A 14,144-nucleotide genomic window follows, 5' to 3' on the forward strand; every position below is an offset into this window, starting at 1 on the left:
AGATCTTGTACACCATTTTTTCAGTGTCATAATTAAACTTTGTATTGGTACTACATCTATATTCACATACCTATCTGTACTCACGGTTGTAATTGTATTTGTTCCTGTATCGATGTTCAGATTTGTATTGTTTTAACGTTCTTGCTTTGAAAAAATTGTCATCTTTGCATCGTACTTGCACAAGTCAGCCGTATCTGTCGAACGTGAGGTGTTCAAGGTGGGTGGTACCTTGAGGCCACGTGGTCGGTTCACGTTGCATCGTTTTCGAGACCGTTAGAACGTTCAGGATTTATCTATATTATCAGGCATTTGAATACGACCGGAACAGTGCACGGTTTTCTCGAACGAAGTACATCCAGTGCAACGTCCCTGCACATCCTGATTGCAGAACGATTGCACGAAGTCTCGTAGGCGTTTCAGAACGAGGAGACTGTCCCAATTTTCATCGATCTTTAACGTACCTCCACCTGAATAAACGGATACTGAAAGAAAGACTGAATTTGATAAGGTTCGATTTTAAAAAGTCAAATGTTATTCAAGTACGGTCCACTGAACACTTGTACCGTCCACTCGTAATTAAAATACTTTACCGAGAACACTTTTCAATTATCAATAATAATTCAGATTTAATTATATTTAATAATTTGATATTTCTCGTTACCGCCTGGTAAATATTGTTCCTTCGCGAATTATGTTTTTATTTGCTAAATAATAAACTCCACTATATTTAATAATTTGATATTTCTCGTTACCGTCCGGTAAATATTGTTCCTTCGCGAATTATGTTTTTATTTGCTAAATAATAAACTCCACTATATTTAATAATTTGATATTTCTCGTTACCGTCCGGTAAATATTGCTCCTCCGCGAATTAAGTTTTTATTTGCTAAATAATAAGCTCCACTATATTTAATAATTTGATATTTCTCGTTATCGTCCGGTAAATATTGCTCCTCCACGAATTGCGTTTTTATTTGCTAAATAATAAGCACCACGAACTTTCTGGGAGCAAACTGCGAGTCGTAGCTATCGAGAAGGAATTCTGCGATGTCTCTCGAAACCTCCCTCAAATTTAACCGAGGCTAGGTGTTCACTGTATAGCAGAGCGTCCCCCAGAGGGTGAAGATTCTCGAGCAATTCATCTCAGTGACTATAGCGCGGGCCTAAACGAGGCAAACGCGAGCTTTGTCCTCCAGCATCCTGTCTACCATCGAGGTAGAAGCATCTCGGAACGGTTATTTCTTCCAGAGTGCTTTTATCGGCACGAAGACACCAATAACTGTCTCCCGATCCGTCGCGCGTCTCTCCTCCATCTTGTCTGCCCGATCAGAGTCCCGTCAATCGTCTCGCGAACGATGACACTCGACGCTGCAAGTACAGAGGATTTCAATTTCACAAAGATGTCGAGGTCAATCCGAACACCTGGATATGAAGTATGTTCCTTCGAAGAGGAGAAAGTTAGTAGGTTTACGGATGCACGAGGCACGATGAGCCGCTCAAGGCAAATCGAACTAACTGGAATTTAAGTTCGTTAGCAACCGAAAGATTGTAAATGGGAACGGTCCACGTTGCCAACGGAGCTCTATAAAATAGATCGGTCGTTAGGATAAAGCAAAGGGAACAATGCTCCGAAGACTCTTATCGCGAAGCGAAACATCGATTTCAAATCGGCGTGGATTATTTCTCGTCTGTTCTCTACTCTCGTATCACCGCGGATCTTCGTTCCGTGTCTGGAGGTAGATTAAATGTCCCTCCAAGAGCGAGTTCTTCGCGCCAACAATTCGAGAACACCAAATCGATCGAGATTCTTGTAAATTTCTCGGTTCAACGATATCGTCTGGTTCGACACGCAGAACCTTTGAGTCCTGCTATTTGGATCGAGGGTGGACGGATCTCAGGATTTCCGCCACGTTTTTCGAATCGATAATTCCGGACGTAGCAATTCACCGAACCACCGCCGCGTGGATGATTATCCAACACTGACGGTAGCGTCACAGTTCAGGTATTCACACACTTGGGAACCGACAATGCGATATTGTCGATAATTGTACCGGACGAAAACTTGCGGGACAATTGAGTACAGCCTGGACAAATATTGTTATCTCCTCGCTCGTCTCGAAGAGGATACGCGTCCAGGGGATCACGTTGCCTCGTTGAGTATGCGAGAAGATTGAATTCCACGTGGACAGAGTTTGTTATTCCGCGGATCGATCCACAAGGTGCACGATTTCAGAGTTGGTTCACCGTTTCGGTTCGATCTCGAATCTCGGTTCGTTCGTTGCTTCTTGCGAAGTGTACGGAGCAAAGTTTGCGAGATGAGAATTAGGCACGGTCGTTCGAAGCAAAAAAACTGTCGGAAGGGATTAAGCAGAAGCGGAGGCACGTATAACGAAGGTCGAGGAAAGGGAAATGCGAGCGAGGGTCACGAAAGGGGATGGCAAGTGTCTGTAGAAAAACAGGGAAGGTTTTCACGGTGGAATTTAAAGTGTTGCTAGGCACGCAATCGTCTTGTTCCACGCTCGGGAAAAACATTTTATTCCGCGCCAATTTCACGAAGAATTTACAACGCTACGTGAATTAACGATAACGGAATGCAATTGATGGTATTCGTTTCGATAATGCAGTTCAACGTGGCGCAGTAACTCGAGTTTGTAGCTGTAACGACGAAGTTGTGCAACGTTCCTTGTTTCATTTTCTGGTTATAAATAAATAAAGGTTTACCGGTACACGTCCCCGTGGGGTGTTAAAGGGTATCATCGGGTCGATATCTCGGTTATAGTAAATTGTATCGAAAATCTGCGTACCACGGGAAAGTTTTTCAATTTAATTTTCAACTTTCGTTAGGCGCGCTTTTTGCTGCGGTAGCAACGATAAGCGAGAATCGAGATACTCTCATCGTGTGGATCAACTTTTACATCGAACTCTATTTTGTTAAACAGTGTTAGTCGACGCTACTCTCTTGTCTCGTAGACACAACAATTTAGATCGGTACACACAAAATTCTTGTCCGGATGAAACTTTCGAACAATTAATGAAAGATATCTTTTTATGAGTTGTTTCGTTCGATAAAAATTAATCTTGATTATGCAAATAAATAGTTATACAGAGTTTATTCGTCGTCTATTATTTCCATAAATATTCTTACTCGTTTTAACTCAACAGGGCTGAACAGTATCACAGTAGTAGTACAGTTCAGATTTCAAGACGAGTTACCCCATAGATAGTGCCACGTTTCGTTGAAATGGTTGCATTCGTTTCCTTGTGACGCGATAACAGATGTAACCGCGTTTTATTTATACGGATTAACCGTACAGGGAAACATTCATCGCACAGTTCGTATCATGCGCAGATACCGACTCTGATGTTAATTAAAAATCGATAGAACAAGAAAACGAGAACATCATTTTGATAAGTATTCTAGTTCCATTCACAATACTTGCACGGTAAGAGAATCGTTACCACGATGTTCGAACAGTTCCCAGTGGCGTAAGAAAAAGTCATTGTACATAATTTTTATTAACCCTGCTCGAGTCGTTATCTCGATAAAAATAGAGATAATATTTTCAGTCGAACGTTTACATAATCACGGATAAAGATATTTTCATTTTGAACGTCGAAAGCTGCTCGAAATGTGTTCTCGGTGCAACTATCGAAACCGTGTTTTTCATTTATATTGAAAATTCACTCGTTACCTATCTACGTGTTATCGTTTCAATTTCTCGTTCGTAGGTGTCGACGACCAAGTGTCGATACTGTACACCTTCTTTTACGTTTTGCACGGTGTTGCCTCGAAGTGGAACGATATTCCGTGTTGATTGCCACTTGAACACCACTTGTAAAATAAACGGAAGGAAAGACAGGACACGTTATCGCGGGTTCGCGCTTCTGCCGGAGTTACCGGTACACGAAACGCGTTTAATTGAGCCACTTGAAAAGCGTTTAATTCGCAGCGCTCGGCCGCCAAACGCTCGATAGAAGCGAGTCGGTTCACCGCGGGCGACCGTGTGCTTTTCGTATCGGATTAGCCGGCATAAAGCTCCTCCGCGCTTTATTGGCCGTAACAAAGGATTATAGGCCACTATTTCGGACCACGGTCCGCGTTGACGCGTCGTTCGCGTCGAATTTATCGTTTCGCCTCGCGATCGCGTGTCACGAAAATCGTAAGACCCGAACACGTTCCGCGTTTACTGCTGCACGGTCGTCGTTCTTCTCGTGACTTCCGCTCGGGGGATCCGTGACTTTTCGCGCATCCGGTCTTACGCGCCGTACAGTATCGGATACCGGGAAAAAAAAAATGGTCTTTCTTTCACCGTTGAATTCGAAGCGATTTATTGCATTGTTATTGAAAAGTACCGATGGAAAGTCCGTCCAGTTCCTAGATAGAGAATCAATGGCGATCGAATCTTAATAATAGGTATATTTACGTTAGAAATATAGAGAACACGGACATTTTCCAACGTAGGCGTTAAAAATATTTTTTAGTAAACTTGGTACGTATTTAGAGCGTCTGTACAAATTTGGAATCTTTTATCTCTAAAATTCTACGCGTGGAAATTAAATATAGAAATAAAAGGCACAATGGTTAATTAAACGCAATTCGATATTCCTCGACGCGTCTAATAAATTCTCCAAATTGTCGTTGATTTTGTAAATTAATTTCGGGTGTCTGGTTTCACTTTTCATTTCTCGTCCTCGATCGATTTTTCATTTAAATTGTGTCTACAGTTCCCTGTCTCGCGAGTTTAAATTTGGTAATTCACCAATTGGACGAATTTATATCGTCGGTAAGGAGCCGACTCGACGAGCCGAAAAACAATAATTCGAGTCGAGTTCGAGAGGGCCAGTGAATTAATTACCAGAAGACGGGCCAAATTACAGTTTAGTGGGCTGCGCGTAGTTCATGTAGATTTCCTAGCACGTAGCCAAACTGTCGCCGTGGAGAAATTGAGACAGTTCGCACGGAACTCACGAAAACGCTGCCAGCACTCAATAAGAGGAAGGGTCTATGTGTACCCCTTTTGCACGACACACTCGGTCTTCCGTTGCTTTCGTAACCCTCCAACGTATAAAGAATGTCTGATGGGAAGTTTTACAGTATCCTCCCTATAGTCTAGACCTCTCTCCTCGGGGCTACCACCTGTTTGTACGTACGACAAACTTCGCAGCGAATAAGCATTTAAAAAAGGCGACGACGAGGCCGAAAGTACTCGAGATCTCTTCGAGAATACGCTACGACGTGGTACGTTTACTTTTTGAATTATTTTTATCCCAATACGGAGATAACCGCGAAAATTGTAATCGAACCTTAAAGATTCAATTTCGTAACGATCACAAATACACCGAAAAAGATCAATCTTTAAAAATCGATAGACGATATTCGCATTCTTCTTTACTTGGACGGAAATATTGGGTTGTTCGGAGAGTCGTTTCGTTCTCCAAAATGGAGAATGTACAATTGAATAAAATTGTACATTCAAAGTTTATACACTCTGAAAAAATGGTGTTTCATTTTCACTAAAAGAAAACGAAATGAATTTCTAAACAACCCGATAGAACGAGAAATTTCTACGGTTCTGTGGAACGGTTGTACGAGATTCGTAAAATCGAGCGTTATTTCGTCGAATGAAATAGTACTCGATGAACGATGGTCGTTGATCGGTGATTCGTGGTACGAATCGGTACAAACTTTTCCCATCGTTGGTGTGGAGTACTTGATCGTGATTATGCACGGCCGCCCCCCGATATTTCCCATCGGGATTTCGAATCGGCCGGGCGACTTTGTAAATAAACCATCGTGCGGAACGTTAAAAATGAACGCTTCGCTGATGATGGAAATTGTGCGCAGCGCGCGTTTCCACGGGCGTAACGTGTAATCGAATAATTTATCATTCGAGCACGGTAGCGTTACCTTTACTCCGCCCCCTCCCCCCCCCCCCCCGCCCGTGCAACGCGCCGCCCAACTCGCTGATGCGTGCAATCTCCGTCCCCGAATTTCCGTTTGCTCGTACTAATTACCATGACTAACAAGGAACAGCTGCCCGAGACGTGGATTTTAGGGCCGGCTTTCACGGCTCGGGATCTTGCGAGAAACACGCGATGCCTTTGGGAAGCTACGTACAGATTCGCGTGCACGATTACTTTTCTCGCGTATAATTCGTTGCAACGTGTAATCACGCAACGTGTAATTATAAGAAGATTATAAGAATTTACGCGTTTTAAGAGACAGACACTTTTACGTACAGCTCGGGAATTTAAAACGGGCCCAGCTGGGAGTGGCTTGCGCCGCGTGATGCCCGAGTGGTGGGGGTGAGAAGCGCGGTTCCGTACGATTCCTCTGCGACCGAATCTTTTTTTCTTTCTTTCAAGCATTACCGATTTCTCAATGCAAAAAGTACGCTGCTCGAAAGTTTGGGGAAGTTTTGATCTTTTAGGGGGTAAGAATTATTAAACGAAATAAACATTGAAAAGAAATTTGAACCGTAGTTGGTACTGTTGGATCGTTAATGTTACGTTAAATTTTCGGTTCGTTTCATATTCTTCTGTAGTGTGATAATTACCAATAGAATTGGTATTTTTTGAAAAATTCACTATTTCTTTTTTATATGCACTTCGTGCAACTGTTAATGGTATTTAAGGCAACAATGCTCGTCACTGTACGTACAAAACGATAATGGGTTCCGAATGACTCCACGATACCAGGATTATAGCAAGTAAGAATCAATGCAATATATTAAAGAGGAAACAAGATAGAATAAAAATTGCAAATTTTAGTTCGTAAAAGTATCTAGATCTCTCTGAATGTATGTATACAGATCTCTTTTGGGTCGTTTCGAGATTTAGTAGTCAGCTTGTTAATCGAGAAACTTATTCATACATTATTTGCAATCTCCCGTTAATACAGTCCGGACTTCGTTAAGTGGCTTCGGCTAGCAAAGCGCTTGTACACGTCGACCCCATAGTTGCATTCCAATCATCGACAATAAACTCGAACGTAACCTATAACCGAGCCCCGACCAAATTCGCGGTTATCGTTAAACACGCCGGCAACACGTGCACGGTCCCTGATAAATATTCAAATTCCATATTGGCAGCGAAATGCCGCGGCTTATCTTCGATAATGAATATTCGTGTCGTTCGACCTAGAAGCTGTATTCCCTTGAAACTCTGTCACCGAACAGAAAAAAAAATCACGCCTCTTGAAAAATACGGGATTTTCGGGAAAATAATATTTTACCAACGTTTTGTCACGATCTGTTGATTCAATTAAATTTTGGTATATTTGTTTGTTTGTTTTTTTTATTTGCACACTTTCAAATATAGGATTTTTGGAAAAATAATATTTTACGAATATTTTTTCACCATGTGTTAGTTCGATTAAATTCTGGTTTGTGATTTTAAGTACTTTAAATATTTTTTTTTAGGATAGCTACCTTACTAGAAGTTTTTTTCTCGTCCGTAGTTCCATTTTATACCAATAGATCTATACGTTTCAGAAACCGATACATTATTGACACAATAAATGCGCGAAATTTTATTCGGGTAATAAAAAACGAATAAAAGAATCCCATTTATTCCATTGAACAGTTATTTGGATAAATTTCGTTCGGCCAAGGTAAAATATAACTTCATTTTAGTAATTTAGGTGATAATTTTTATCGAACAAATATAACGGATCGAAAGTTGTTCATCTTTTATTCATTATTCGAAATTTGTATTTAGATAAGAATTTTGTCTATTTCTGATTGACGCGCATAAAACGACTGTTATCGCTGCGCGTAAAGTAAAGAATTTAAATTTTTAACTAATTTAAGAATTAAAATTTTAACTTATATTTACGATACATAAACAGGTTTAAGTTTCTTTACGAGTACAATTCTACTTTGATTCGTATCGTTGCTTCCAAAATTTGAATAAACGCAGTTCGATTCGAAAGCAAAAACTCCGTTTCAATTTTCGTACTATTAACGAAAAATCGGTAACTATTTTGTGGATAAAAAATTTCTCGAATAAAAGTACAATTCTAGTAAATTTCGTCGAGATTCCTTTAAAGAGAATCGTTAGAAATAAAAATCATCCGATGCACGAAGCTTGTACTCGTCGATAAAGAAATAAAAAAAATTATCGCAGAAGAGGATATTTGAAATCCAACTCGAAGAAATTCTCGAAGTTTCTCGAGAAAATTTGATTCTTTCCGGGCGCGTAACACGGTTTACGTGGACTTCGAATAGAGGACGACAAAATGTGGCCATTTACGCTTACGTAATACCGATTCCCGTATTAGTATGTCCAACTGCAGCTATATATTTTCGCGTGACATAACGTACTCGTCATAGACACCGACCAAGGATAAACTTCACTTGAATTATTCAATATTTGCTCGTGCAACGGATTTAGTTTCACCGCTGGTGCCACTGATTATATAGCATTGGAACCGAGGGAATTTCGCGCGTACATCGGGGACATTTTTCACCGGGATTCGAATACAATTTCACCGATCTCCCCCTCGGTATCGCGAAACAGAATATAAATTTGCAAATTTGCATTCGGCAACGCGATAGCATTTAATTCCCGAAACACACCGAGGCTAGGGAAAAAAAACTCCAATATTGAACATCGAATTTTTAACTCCGTGCTTGCCGATTCGGCGGTGGCGGCATATTTGCTTACTTTGTGCATTTTACGATCGTTGATCGCCCGTTCCGCGTTATCGTATTCGGTGTACAAAATTGCGTCGAGTAAACAATATCGTACCATCGACGAATATACAGGATGCTGGAAATTCGAAACGCATGAAATACCAGGTTGCTCGATAACATTTATCGAACGACAAAACTTATCGAACGATACGGTACTAAGTTGCTCGATAAGTTTCGTCGTTGGAGAACATTTATCGAACGACTTACTGCAACGAGAGAAAATGTGCGCGTTGAATTCAGGTTCGGAACTTTTCATTTTCGAGACGCAACGATGCGAATTTATTTACGATTATTACGGTTGAAAATCTAAACAACATCGATTTCCGAAGCAACGATTTCTGGTACGCGAAGAATAAGTTTCGTTGCGTTAAATAACGACGAATTCGACAGATTCTCGAAGTTATGCCAGTTCGACGCATGCATAATTCAATACGTAGTCGCGTTCAGTCGTTTACTATGCCTTTGACTCACGAAAATAGTATTAGTGTATCTCGGAAACGGAGACGTTTCGAATGTTCGTACGGAATATACTTTTTCTTTTCAGTTTAGATGCGTTTTAGGTTTCAAAATTCGTCCTTCAAGACTCGATACACCTGGTGTATTTCGTCGAGCTTCTTTTAAGATGTTTACGCTTCGTCCGTCTCGGACAATAGGGTATCGACACGTCGATTTATTTCGGAGCTGTGTTACGCAATAATATAAAGATAATAGAAAATCTATTCTAAAATTATTCCTTCTTCTGTACATTAAAAAGTGTTTGAATTAAAAAACATTGACAACCGAACAAGATTTAAGTAACTATGCTTTTTAAGTAAAAATAATTCGTAACAGGTACAATCGGTGCATATTCGATACGTCTTGGATCAAATTATTACGTATCTTCTTCAGCGTACAAGATTATGGTAATTTAAATAAAATAATAATCGGTCATGAAACACTAAGAAATAACAAGTTAGAATCGATACGCGTCTAAATGACAAAATAATAAAAACGTATACGAATGAAATAAAAAATTCATATCCACCGAGATAAAGAATGTTATAACATACTGTTGATATAGGTCGATTATTACAGTTCTGTGAATTCGAAATGTAAGATCATTGGTCGAGAACGTTGCATCGAACATGTGCAGTTCGTTAGCTCGAAGAATCGACCAGCTCGGTACTTCATAACACGAGAAACAAACCCGGAATATATTCCAATGTAATGTCTCGACTCGCGTTCAAGTTTTCAGCGAAACTTTCAATTTTATAGATCACAATGCACATTATCGCGCGCAGTAATCGGCTCGTTTAACGCTACGTTCGTCAAACGAGGTACGATTATACGGGATCATGGAAATTTCCTCTCGTGGTAACTCCGTGAACCGTGGAAAAAAAAAGGGAAAAAAAAAAACAACACGAGGGATTAAGGACGTCGTGAATCCGAACGAGCAAAGAAGAACAGACGGAGCGTGTTGTTTCGAGCAGTACTCGCATTAAAAGCGGGTTTATCCGTTTCCCGGCCGTTTCGAAAATATACTGGCGTGATTCATCTTTCACGCATGTCCGTCTATCGGTGTCTAGCGCATTATAATGCGGACGGAATGAACGGATGGTGTTGTACGCGTTGGAACAATGGCCACTTAAACTAACAGCCTTATTAAATGATCACCTTAGCCCGCGGATGTAGGATTAAATATGGTACGCACTGTATAGGCCGGTAGACGTTTTGCTTCGTAAATTTTAATCGGGATACGTTGCTCGCTGTATTCTCGCGCGTACTATCACCTTTCGGAGTAGGTAATTAATTTCGAGTCGAACATTGGGTCGAGGGTGATTATTCGTCGCGACGAATCGCGTGCGACGTGAAGTTGAAAATTAAGTGAATTTCGTCCTTCACGTGGTAATAAATTCAGCTCGGGTACTTCTGTTTCGATCATTCGAGAAAAGATTTTGAAGTAAATTATTGCGTCGAGTAATCTAATCCGTTGCGTTGATTTATGGAAATTGTGTAATTTACCATTGTCGTTTTCGTAGCGAGAACGAAATTTTGGTTTCGTTTCTGTTTCGAGTGAATAATCGAGCGCGTAATAAAATTCACTCGTATACGATTTCCCGTTCGGTTCAGCGTACTATAATCAGATGAAACGTGCACAGAGGTTTGCCGAGCTGTGCGCGATTAATCCCAGCCGACGTTGCGTCGCGCGTTTAGTTCATCTCTCGAGGGCAGTTTTTGTAAGCGAAACTTATCGCGAATGTTTTGGCGCTGCATTTGTCGCGAGCGTGCCACAGATGGTTTCTCGCGTAACGTTCGTAAAGGCGTTTACTTCGTCGTGGGGGACACAGTGGTTCGAGCGAGCATGTGGTCGTTCCAGCGTTGATTTTGTCTTTGAGACACGACGACGATAACCGTGCACTTTTTTCGTAACTCCGTACGCGTATCGGTTTACGATACATCTCGTTTCGCGTTAACGCGGATCCGGTACCGAGATCCGCGTTTTACTCGACGTAAGCGCGTTACGTTTGATTAGCCTGGTTGGCTGGAAGTGTGTCAACATCCGAGTGAATTCCCGCGTAGCCGGTATGTTTCTGGAAACTCGAGATTCCTTTACGATCGTTCGTCCGTAATACGTGACTTTTAGTACAAACACACTGTCCGGTCGACGGAAACAAAGTTTTCGGATTTAAAACGTCGAACAGACTACTCGTGTTTCGAGCGAAATTTATGTGGTGTTATACACTTCCTCGATAAACGATCCAATTCTTCCCTCGATGATAGATCGAACTCTTCTCTTGATAACCGATCGAATTTTTCCCTCGATAACGAATCGAATTCTTTTCTTGATAACCGATCGAATTCTTCCCTCGATAACAGATCGAATTCTTCTATTGATAACCGATCGAATTTTTCCCTCGATAACAGATCGAATTCTTCTCTTGATAATTGATCGAATTTTTCCCTCGATAACAGATCGAATTCTTCTCTTGATAATTGATCGAATTTTTCCCTCGATAACAGATCGAATTCTTTCCTCAATAATCAATTGAATTCTTCCCTCGATAATCAATTGAATTTTTCCCTCCATTACAGATCGAATTCTTCCCCCGATAACAGATCGAATTCTTCCCTCGATAATCAATCGAATTTTTCCCTCGATAACAGGTAGAATTCTTCCCTTCGATAATAGATCGAATTCTTCCCTCGATAACCGAACCGGTATCACCTCCATTATTGTGTTTGTTTACTCGACACGAGCAACCCGTCGACCCGATAGGAATTCGTGATCAATTAACGAGGGAATACCCTGTACAAGTATGTCGCCAGCATAGTTTTTTCTCTCGTTCCAGCTCGTTATAATTGTTCAAACTATTCCGCGTTGTACGCCAAAATCAACCACGTTTAACAAATCCTGTCTTAGTCGCGATCAGATTAAATTTATTTCCAATGGAATTTCATTCGGAAAAAGATCGCTACCTCGTTCTTTAACGATATTTTTGCTCGGTTATGGTTTTAACAAAATGTCAAGAGAATCTTGACATTTCAAACATGTTCAAACGAATCTTAAAGTTTAAACGCTAGATGAAATTCGATCGAGACTGTTTCCACTTAAACAAAGAAAAAGTAACAACGACTCGATCGAACAAAAATCAATGTGTTTTTTTTCTTTTTTTTTCTAAATTAATACGTTTGCAGTCGGGGGCATATTACGTATTCGATATTGCCCTAACTTCGACACGACTCATTCTCCTTTCTTAGAATGTGACACGATGTGTCACGCAATTGCAACGACCTCCTATTTCGGTAGACATAGTAAGATAAGGTTGAATGCTATAACAAGGTCTGTGCTCGTATGACCTCGCTCTTTTTTTGTTACTTCAATGATGCACCTGCAAACTGCAATTATGTTCTTTTCTTGAAGTTGTTTTTATAATTCCGCGTATAAAAGTGCTAGAGGAAAGTGTACGAAAAATTAATAATTCACGAATTTCGAATTTATTTAGAAAATACAGGCCGTCGAACCTTGCGAGTCCCTCTCGATTTCACAAGGACTACGAGCTATTTGAATTTAAATGTGCCTTACTACTTTGAAATATTTCGCGCAATATTTATTTCTCGAACACCTTCTGCCAGTTCATTTTCACTCGAAGTAACGAGAAGAATCGATCTTTTCAAAAGATACAAACGGTTCCGTTTGAACGAAAAGTGCGGCTGCACTTTGCAGATGCATCGATGCACTTGTGCGAAAACTAAGGTCATCGGGAAGTAGACTAACATTTTCTTTTTTATCTCCAACGAAACTAGTGTTAAATTAATTTCGACGAGTATAGGAAAGAGTTGCCAAGTTGAACGTCACGAGTAATATAATTATATTTTTTAAAAGAACATACCTGAACGTAAGAAAAAATTATAAATCGAAATCACGTAACCGAAACCTTGATTCCAGACTAGCAGAGACGTTGACTAACAAAACATAAACAAACTTACACGCGTTATTTGCCCGATAAAAAGTACAATCTGGATTATACGATCAAATTGTGTTCGAACGAATATAAATTTACCCGAATAATCTTAATCGATTTAAAAAAATAAATAGTTACTCGTCGTTCGTTATTCCACATAAAATTCAACCCCTCACCGAGTACCGTAGTAAAAAAAATTTGTAATCAAAACGAATGGGCTTTTCGAGAAGATAATCCGGTGATTTATTACACACAACAGAAGAAATGTGGGCCTTTCCGATCCATTGTTTGATTACTCGAGCGTAACTAACGCAACGCTATCGTTAACTCCCAACTGCGAATAATGACTACCCGGAACGAACGAGTGGTTTCATCATCCGCTTACCAATCTAGGCAACGATCCGTGTTGTCGATCGAAACGGAACAAATTTTTTCCTAAATCGAAATTTACGACACCGATCCAATCGTGGACGACTCTCCTCTCCTTTCTATTATCCATCGTTTCTTTATCGTAGTTGTACCGAGTGACAATGTATTTCTAATGCTCGAGGTTAAGCTCCAACAAGGAGAAGGTCAGGTCGTGGAAATCGCTTTTAGGAAGACGAAAGTGCAAATTGTAGCATACACCTGCTGTTTCAAAATGGGTGTCCGAGTAATTCGAATTCAAAGTTTCCATCCTCCTTGTCACCAAGCTATAACAAGACTTCCAACAGAGATCGAATGTTACTACGATATATAAAAAACATTTCTTTTCACCACACATCAGAGTTTTATGCAACATTATTTTTCTTTACATTTGAAACCTCAAACGAGGTTTATTATCGGTCACAAATGAAATATACACAGTGTTACTCTATCGATGCAAATCACAGTTCTGGTAGAGATCGCTCGATGTTGCACACAGATGCAAAGGACTGTGTAATCAAATATTCGTATGTATATTTTTCATTCTAAAACCATTAAAACATTTGCAAGATATTTGCAGATTTACGGATATTTCTTGCGT

The 14,144-nt window shown here is 40.2% G+C and overlaps 1 protein-coding gene across 3 annotated transcripts in view; it reads left to right on the forward strand.

The window, feature by feature from the left end:
* Window positions 1-14,144, forward strand: part of LOC143152521 (tyrosine-protein kinase CSK) — a 37,177-nt gene that overhangs the window by 15,574 nt on the left and 7,459 nt on the right. The window lies entirely within an intron of this gene.

The sequence above is a fragment of the Ptiloglossa arizonensis genome, chromosome 11 (genome assembly GCF_051014685.1).
Source record: "Ptiloglossa arizonensis isolate GNS036 chromosome 11, iyPtiAriz1_principal, whole genome shotgun sequence".
In the NCBI taxonomy this organism is placed as follows: Eukaryota; Metazoa; Arthropoda; class Insecta; order Hymenoptera; family Colletidae; genus Ptiloglossa; species Ptiloglossa arizonensis.